Here is a 9,625-nt window from a genome sequence, read left to right on the forward strand (position 1 = left end):
ATCACAAGCTGTGTATAACTGAACAGTGGCAACTCCTGAAGCGTGAACTCGAGTGTGATCCAGACAGTCTACCCTCCTCAAATACCCCTACCGGTGGCAATACCAATGATAGTGAAACAACTGTTCACGATATAGCAGCCGAAATAGAGTTCTTTGCTAAAATACAGGAGCGTATCGAACAAGGTGAAATCATACCCATCGATGAAGCAGAAAAGGACTATGTATCGAAGATGAAACAACACGATATTGAATATTGGTCAAGATTTTCAAATGCCCAAACAGCACGGAGATGGTTGAGACAGAAAATCGAGAAGAATGTCAAACTCGTTGAGTTCGCACTATTGCCAAATAAGCCTACGCTGATACATTCCAAAGCCAAACAAAACGCAGCAGTTGTCGAAGCAGTACACAGACCTGACCCACATGATAACACGAAGAAGATCTTCGAAGCTTCCATGGTGCTACCTACGTAAATCGATTGAGCAGGTGAAAAAGGACCCATGGGTTTTCAATGGAACGCTGGAAAACTCAGCAGAAGATGTAGTTCCACATGAACAACATAGCATGATTCTATGGATATATTGAAGGGCATGTACACAGTAAAAACTGAAGCCCGAACACATGATTTGAATCAGTCAGCAACGGTCATCTTTCAGCAAATACTGCAAGCACATCGAGCTCTGCAAGTGTGAAGCAAGTGCTTTTTACGAAAAAGTAAGTGCTTACACAGAGCTCTGCAAGTGTGAAGGAGCTGAGGACACATGCAACAATGTCGCAATTGATGAGAATTCAAGCGATGACGAGGAAAATGAGGACTTGGATGACTAAATAATTATATATGCCAAAACATCTTTGTGTTTTGTATTTGCACATCCATTCAAATTGTATGTTCTCAGTACTACAGAACGTCCTTTTTGTGCACATTTGGCTGTCATATTTGGGGGGTTCATAAATAATGCCCAACTGGGTTAAATTTAGCTGAACAGATATTTTTTATCTCTGAATGTGCTATAATGGGTAAAATATGGCGATTTCGCAAATTTTGGACTTTTGTGACTGCTTATGAATAAAAAAAATTGGAAACAGCTGTTTTTGTGTTCACTGTAAACATAGGAAGTGAAAAATTACAAGATTCAGGATTCTATATGAAAAGTTGACCAAATTACACAATGACACACACTATAGTAGTACGGATTTCAGAATCCAGTCTGATGAATGCATCCACACATCCAGGTCTTCAGACAGTTATTTCCTTAAATGCATGTTCAGATTAGCCCCATCGCCATGTCCAATGGGATCTTAAATGTGATGCGTTGAGAAGGGTAGATCCCCTCAAGGTAGGTAGATTGGGTCGGACTGCACCCGCGGAGACGGCCCGGAGATACAAAACGAATAGAGGTCCGTTCTGAGGCAAGAGGAGAGGAAAGCGGGGGCGAAAGAAAGCGGGGCGAAAGAAAGCCAGGGAGGGAGAAGAGAACGAGAAGTAAGCTTGAGAAGCAAGCAAGAAGCGGGTGTAAGCGCACAAAAGAGGAGAAGAAAGTGAGCGTGTGGTGCACGTGTGGGTGTGAGCAGCGCCCCAACAAGTGAGGCATGGGTCGGTCACCAACAACACCAGGGTCTAAACCCATGACGGACGGTCTCGGTGCCCTCCAGACGTCGACTGGCGTTTGGGGCTGTTCGCGAAAGGGTGCACGGCAAGGCTGGGTGCTGGCGACGGACGTGACATGCACGCACACATTTCAGGACGTTTTCACTTCATGGACGACTACTTTCTGGTGAGCGACACGATTATTCTCCCCCCCCCTCCCCCCCACCGCCCTGAATGACCTGTTGAGTACCCATGTCTGTGTTTAGCTGTAAGTCAACCACCGATAAGCATCTGCTATTTGTCTCTTTCCTGGAATTTTGATCGATTTTGCTTTGAAATTAATTCATTTATTTACCTCAGACAATAAAAAGTTTATTTATTTATTTATTTTATTTTTACTAAATCATTTGTCGATTTCCAACCTGTCCCTGTTTGTTCTTTTCTTCCATTAGTCGAGCATTGTTCGAACAGAGACAGACTGGGAGGTAATTACCACAGATTTGACCAAAAATAGTCGGCACGCACCAGCGGTTAAAACGCTCGGCCGCCCTAATTAAAATCTAATCGAGATAACATTGGTGTTTTGCAGAGGGTGCGCTCCCCGCTCAGGTAACCACGTGACCTCGAGTTAAACGGAATAATGAGATGGTGGACGCGGGAACTCATGGTTGACTGGGTGGTGTTCGTGGTTCTAAAACAATCCACCATACCACAACGTTAATTGTGAGTGGTGGCCCCAGGTCCGGCAATACCGAGGACAACCGGAGATTAATCTGCCTGAGTGACAAGCTGGTGTCTCGGTACCCGTGGCTGCAACAATATTGTTACGGCCACTGGCACCGAGTGTATCATGAGGAGGTCAATCCCCGTTTCTCCTCATAAGAGCCGGACCTGGGGCCACCGCTCACAATTAACTTCATGGTACGGTAGGTTGCTTTACAACCACGAATGCCAATCAGTTAACCACGAGTTCCAGTGTCCACCGTCTAATTTTGCCATTTAACTCGAGGTCACATGGCTTCCTGAACAGGGAGCGCACCCTTGGCAATGCACCAATCTTATCCTGATTAGATCTTAAGTCGGGCGGCCGAGCGTTTACTGCTGGTGCGTGCCGACTATGACAGTTTAATTTGTTTGGGAAATACCTCCCAGACAGGTTGAAACGTCAACAAGGAATTTATTAATAAGGAAGAAATAAATGAACTGAAGAATTTATTTCTTTGTGGTTAAAATAGGGAAATTCAAATCAATCAAAATAATCTCAAGCAAATAAGGAATTAAACAGGCATTGAAAGAAAAAACAAACAAAGAGCAGATGCTTATCACTCTGCCATAGTTAACGATTAAATACGAGACAAGGGTACCCAACAGATCATTCAGGGGGGAGAGAAATCCGGTCTCAGCTTTCCAAGGTAGAAGTCGTCGTACATCAAATAAAATGTCCCAAAATGTGTGAGCGTGCCTTGGTCCGTTGCCAGCGCCCTGCCTCGCCCGCACACCCACTCGCAAACAGGCTCGAACACCAATCGACGTCACATCGTCACCCCCAGATACCAGGGACGCCAAGAGCAGGTACCGAGCAGAACCAGCAGGAATGGTCCAACCGCCACCCACCGTCAGGAGCAGCTCACCAACTGTCACCAGCGGTCAAGACTGTAAGGCTGTAACCAACTCACCAGCTCACCAGCGATCAAGACTAAGGCTGTAACCAACTCACCAACTGTCACCAGTGGTCAGAGCTGTAAGGCTGTAACCAACCGACTGGAGCTGAAAATAACCGTCACCCAGCTGTCACAAAACTCAAGAGAAACGGTCCTCCCGTCATTTTTATCAGCGACCAGTCTGGGCGGAGCCTCAAGCAGACTTCAGCCAAATCCACCTTGCCTATTGGCGCATCGTTGCACGTGACCAACCGTCAACCTCACGATCATCCCTTCCTCGTTCAGCCCGACACGAACAAGAGCCAGCCAGCATCTATAGAGCTGCCAAACGGGGTGTCAAAAGTCGATGGAAAAGGTGGACGTCAACATCAGTGAAAGATGTGGGTGTCGAGCGTCAATGAAAGATAAGGGTGAGGTAAATGATCCACAGCCATATTTGACCATCAGAATAACTGCTCAGGAAAAGCCCGCAGTGTGTGCTTAATCAAATGTCCTGCAAGTCCAAGGAGTAAATAAATCATCCACCTCCAAGCCAATGTCTCCTGATGGAAAGGGGGTAGACGGGCCTCCGTTGGGCTAACGGCTATCTCACGTGCATGAATGTGTCGTAAAGAGAAAAAGGCCATCCCATAAGAAAGGGAATCTATTCTATACCCTTCTCAACGCATCAAAGTTAGAATCCCACCAGACATGGGAATGGGTCTATCATGGACATGTATTTAGGGAAATAACTGTCTGAGGACCTAAATGTTTGAATGCATTAATCACATCCGATTCTGAAACCCATAACAGTATCAACAACCAAAGTTGTCAACATCTTTTTGGAACGCCCTGTATATCATTTTTAACGCAATCACTCAATCGTGAAGAATCGTTTTTGTAAAATAAAAATATATATTGGATCAGGATCCAGATCTTAACCAAAATCGAATCAATTCGTCCTTGTCACACACCTAACCTGCCCACCAAATTTCATCCGAATCTGTCCACAACTTTTTGAGATACCCTGCACACAGGCAGTGCTGAAAATATAACCTCCATCCATCGCAAATGGCGGTGGTAATAAAAGCAAATAAATAATTAATTTATCGAAACTCTAAAGCAAACTGAAAGACAAAGGAGGATAGGAGAGAGAGGAGGAGAGAAAGGGGAGAGAAAGAGTGACAGAGGTGAAGCACAAGCACAATTCTCAAATGATGGGGTGGGAGGTTTGCCGGTTATCAGATAGCTAGAGACAGTTACGGCTCCAGACCGACCACGAGTCCTCCTATCAGGAAGGACGTTGCAATGTCGGAACGGAGAGGTAAAATGGAAAGATAACACAAAAAGACGTAAGTGCAAAGCCAGGTTCCACACTGCGAGAGCTGAACTAACCCTCCGCTCTGCAGCAGACATCCAATGGGGAAGGACGGTGACGACCCCAATCCCAAGACAAGCTCAGAGTTCTACGAAGATGTCGATCGAAAACTTATCAGTGCCGATTCTATCTGCCAGGACCACGGCACCCCTTTGCTGCTGGAACCACGATCGGAACGGCCGCCAGCATTCCAGCTCACCCCGAGAGAATGGCACCCGATGAGCTGATAAAACTATACTGCCAGATATCAATTCAGAGTAGAACTAGAAAGGCACTCTTTGACATTGTGACATTGCCAGATATGCTTCCACCCACATTATTACATCATTATACATACTTCTACCAAATTTGATTTAAATCCCTGAACCCAGATTCAAAATATTAAATAATTCTGGCTGCCAGACCAGGAGATTACACAGGAAGTAAAAATAAAAACTTATATTCCCCATAACTACTGGATCATAATTGTGAAGTTTCATGTTGATTGATGAAGCAGTTCAAGAAAAATAATTTTTTTAAGATTTTCGTTGAATCCAACATGGCTGCCTGACCGTGTGACCTATTAATTATTCGTGAACACCATAGTATCCCCAAGGTTTGGGTAACATGTGGGTGAAGTTTCCCCTGGATCTGTCAAGCCATTCTGGAGAACATTTTTAAAGTTTATTCTTCAAAAAAAAAAAAAAATCAAAGTTGCCAAACCATGTGACCTATGATGTCATCGGTAGAGAACTTTTTATTCCTCATGTGGAGGCGATCATACCTGTAAAGATCCCCCTCGATCTGTTCAGCAGTTTCAGAGAAACAAATATTTTTGAAGGCTTTTATGGTATATTAAAAAATATAATAATAATAATAATAATAATAATAATAATAATAATAATAATAATAATAATGGCTGCCAAACCACATGACTGTTGACATTTAAAAAAAAATTCTCCAATACAATTTAGCCCGAGATGACCCTCAAAATTTTTCATACTGATCGCATAAAGTGTTTGAGGTCTGTGAAGCCACCTATGACATCATCAAAATAAATGAATAACTAAATCACCCTTGCTCCCCATGGGGAGTAATTGACACGTGCCAAGTTTCAATTTTTTTTCCATGGAGTGGTTTCGGAGATGCAGAGGTACAAAGTTTTTCCTCTTTTCCAACTTTGCTGCCAAACCATGTGACCATAATATCGGAGAGTAATGGTGACACATTTATAAACGACATTATCCATTCACAGTGATCATCAACAACAAAATACTTTTCTAGCAACGAGCTGAGAAATTTGTCTCAATAAGCCTTTTACAAAAGGAAATATCAAATACCTTTACTAGGCTGCAAAATAATTTTATAAAAACCAATGTTCATCAGAATCATGTCGATAGAATGGCAATGGGTCACATTTCGGCGCGTCTCTCCTGGAACACGTGACCACACGCGCGCCATTCATTCACAAAACAATTTCGCACAATTCTTCCCACATCACCTGAACAGATTCCAAATGCACGGGGAGTAAAGGTGAGGACATATTACACGGGGAGTTAAGGAAAGGAGATATTAAATGGGGATTACAGGGAAGTTCATACTCCCCTCCCACCCCACGCAGCTGGTTCTCCTCCAGAGACGGCATAGCAGAGACAACCCCAGACAGATCCGCTGCACACACGGCGAAAAGACCCACACCGCTCGCGTGAGCATCGTGGACGGAGGTTTCCCTTTCTCTCAGTCTCATCTTCCTGAGTGAGTGGCTAAGGCCATAATTGTTTCAGCCCTCAAGATCCCGAGAGCTTGTTGGGTTTATTTATTTATTAATTTGTTACAGGAGTGATCGCTGCTTCGCGGGACTGCTCTTCTTCCTCCCTGTTAATAAACCTTTTCTTGTTTGATGAGAACCTGTGTGTGCTCATCTGGAGCAGCCTTTGTAGCACGTAGTGAATTGGCAAATTAACCCGGGTTCACGCTCAGGCCATGAAAGAGCGGATCGCTGGCAGGCTTGCTCGGCCAATCTTGTCAGGCAGATCTGCTGCTGACGTGTGTCTGAGACACCGATTCATGCCCAAATTAACCCGGGTTCACACTCAAGCCATGAAAGAGCGGATCGCTGGCAGGCTTGCTCGGCCAATCTTGTCAGGCAGATCTGCTGCTGACTTGTGTCCGAGACACCGATTCATGCCCAAATTAACCCGGGTTCAGGATCAAGCCATGAAAGAGCGGATCGCTGGCAGATCTGTTGCTGACGTGTGTCCGAGACACCGATTCATGCCCAAATTAACCCGGGTTCACACTCAAGCCATGACAGAGCGGATCGCTGGCTGGCTTGCTCGGCCAATCTTGTCAGGCAGATCTGCTGCTAACGTGTGTCTGCGACGCCGATTTGTGCCCAAATTAACCCGGGTTCAGGATCAAGCCATGAAAGAGCGGATCGCTGGCAGATCTGCTGCTGACTTGCGTCCGAGACACCGATTCATGCCCAAATTAACCCGGGTTCAGGATCAAGCCATGAAAGAGCGGATCGCTGGCAGATCTGTTGCTGACGTGTGTCCGAGACACCGATTCATGCCCAAATTAACCCAGGTTCAGGATCAAGCCATGAAAGAGCGGATCGCTGGCAGATCTGCTGCTGACTTGCGTCCGAGACACCGATTCATGCCCAAATTAACCCGGGTTCACACTCAAGCCATGACAGAGCGGATCGCTGGCTGGCTTGCTCAGCCAATCTTGTCAGGCAGATCTGCTGCTAACGTGTGTCTGCGACGCCGATTTGTGCCCAAATTAACCCGGGTTCAGGATCAAGCCATGAAAGAGCGGATCGCTGGCAGATCTGCTGCTGACTTGCGTCCGAGACACCGATTCATGCCCAAATTAACCCGGGTTCACACTCAAGCCATGACAGAGCGGATCGCTGGCTGGCTTGCTCGGCCAATCTTGACAGGCAGATCTGCTGCTAACGTGTGTCTGCGACGCCGATTTGTGCCCAAATTAACCCGGGTTCAGGATCAAGCCATGAAAGAGCGGATCACTGGCAGATCTGCTGCTGACTTGCGTCCGAGACACCGATTCATGCCCAAATTAACCCGGGTTCACACTCAAGCCATGACAGAGCGGATCGCTGGCTGGCTTGCTCGGCCAATCTTGACAGGCAGATCTGCTGCTAACGTGTGTCTGTGACGCCGATTCGCACCCAAAACTAACCTGCAGACTCGGGGATCTTTTTTGACTGTTTCCCGTCGTGGGTGCAACTGTCTTCAAAGACCATGTAACCATACCAATATTATAAACGATAACGGACACTTAGGAGAGCGCATAACCCAGCCAGGCTGAACAGTTTTACGTTTTGTATCCTCCAGATATAGGCCGGATCAGGGTCTTCACCAAAATCAAATCGATTTGTCGTGGTCACACACCCAACCCGTCCATCAAACCATTTGAGATCTGAAAGTTACACAATAACCTTTGTTAACTTGGAATTCAACTGCGCACATTATTTGGTACTTGTTACGGTGGACAGATCTGTTAATAAAAGGAGAACAATATTTCAGGGTTTATTAAAAAAAAAAACCTTTATTAGATCGATTAATAACATCTCTCACATCACGCTTTTCAAATCAAAATGAAAAAAAAAAAGCACCTTCATCATCAATTAATTAGATAAATAAATAAACAGCGTGAACGGGAAATAGTTGAATATTAATAAGCTTCTCAAAATGCCGAACGAAATTAACACCAGACTAGTACGTGCCCGTTTGTGCAAAAAAAAAAAAAAAAAATTGTGATGTCAATTGTGACGTCATAGAACCGTGTCCTGTCATCGATTTGGTAAATAAATGGCCATAACTTGGGAAGCACTTGTCCGATTAATATCAAACCTTGAAAAGGCACATCCTCAGGGCTCCAGCAATATATCTGGCAAGTTTCAATCAGATCGGACCAGCGGTTGTCGAGAAACGGCGGTCGCAGACACACACAAATTGCTGGAATTATAGACAGACAGCGATAATTGTACACAATGATCGTTTAAATAATTCCCTTCAGTTCTTACACGAACCTGCGTTATATTAGTACAGATAAAACATATAATATATAAACAACGTCGCTCATACTCATCCCCACCGGCAGATTCCTCGTCACCAACAGCCTCTGCGATTCAGGTGCTCGAACTCAAAACGGCACAACGATGAAAACAGTCAAACGAAGCACGAGCTCGAAGAACGGAGGACGACGATCAACTCGCTCTCCCTGGGCCTGGACACCGTGCCGGAAGCGGGTCCCAATTACCTCACGAGGGCGAACACAAGACAAGGCCTCGCTTCGAGGCCTCACAGCTTGGCCTTCGTGGGGTCGTGAGGACAAATGGACCAACTCGGCCGAACCGCACTCGACGATTGACAGAACCAACCGAGCTTGCGCCTGAGCGCACACACACCCCAACTTTCGCCGTCTTACATTGACTTCTTCTTCCTCTTCCTTTACCGGACACTGTGCAAAGAACGTCAATACGTCTTCTGCTTCCTCTTCCTCTTCTTCTTCTTCTTCGTCGTCTTCGTCAACCTAACGTCTTTCTTACTCTTCGTCTTTGGAGGTGATTATTATTATTATTATTATTATTATTATTATTATTATTATTAATTGTGCATGGAAAATGTCTTCTTCCTCGACAATATTTTGAAATTATCCCGTCTTATTTTTTTATTAATTCTATTAAAAGCATTTAATCATATTTTGTTGAGTGACGAAAAAGCGTGCTAATACACCGCAAAACGTTCATTTGGTCAGATTCGTTGTTGGTAACATTTGGAATTTGCACCATCACCATTTTAGAACTTTACCGGCGTATTGGTCGCTCGGTGGACGATCCATGACGTCAAACGAAGCAAACTGTGGATTTTACGATCCGCACGGTATCTGCACCAACCCAACCCATTCTGTACGTGTCCGAGTGTACCTGCGTTTAGATGTACCGGTGTACGCACGCACCTGACTCGATGTGCACGTGCGTCCGTCCGTGCATCCGATGCAATGCGGAGC

At 45.2% G+C, this 9,625-nt stretch overlaps 1 protein-coding gene across 2 annotated transcripts in view; it reads right to left on the bottom strand.

Annotated features, from left to right (window-relative positions):
• LOC147027417 (E3 ubiquitin-protein ligase RNF34-like) overlaps positions 1–9,098 on the bottom strand; it is a 36,599-nt gene extending 27,501 nt beyond the window's left edge. The window contains exon 1 of one of the 2 annotated variants that reach the window (XM_085876786.1): positions 8,711–9,098. The gene's annotated coding sequence lies outside the window, so the exon portion shown is untranslated. The remainder of the gene's footprint in view (positions 1–8,710) is intronic. The other variant, XM_085876784.1, reaches the window with a different exon arrangement.
• Positions 9,099–9,625: the final 527 nt, after the last annotated feature.

Source organism: Eptatretus burgeri, chromosome 4, assembly GCF_056783735.1.
Source record: "Eptatretus burgeri isolate ZD-2024b chromosome 4, Ebu_testis_v1, whole genome shotgun sequence".
Classification (NCBI taxonomy): Eukaryota; Metazoa; Chordata; class Myxini; order Myxiniformes; family Myxinidae; genus Eptatretus; species Eptatretus burgeri.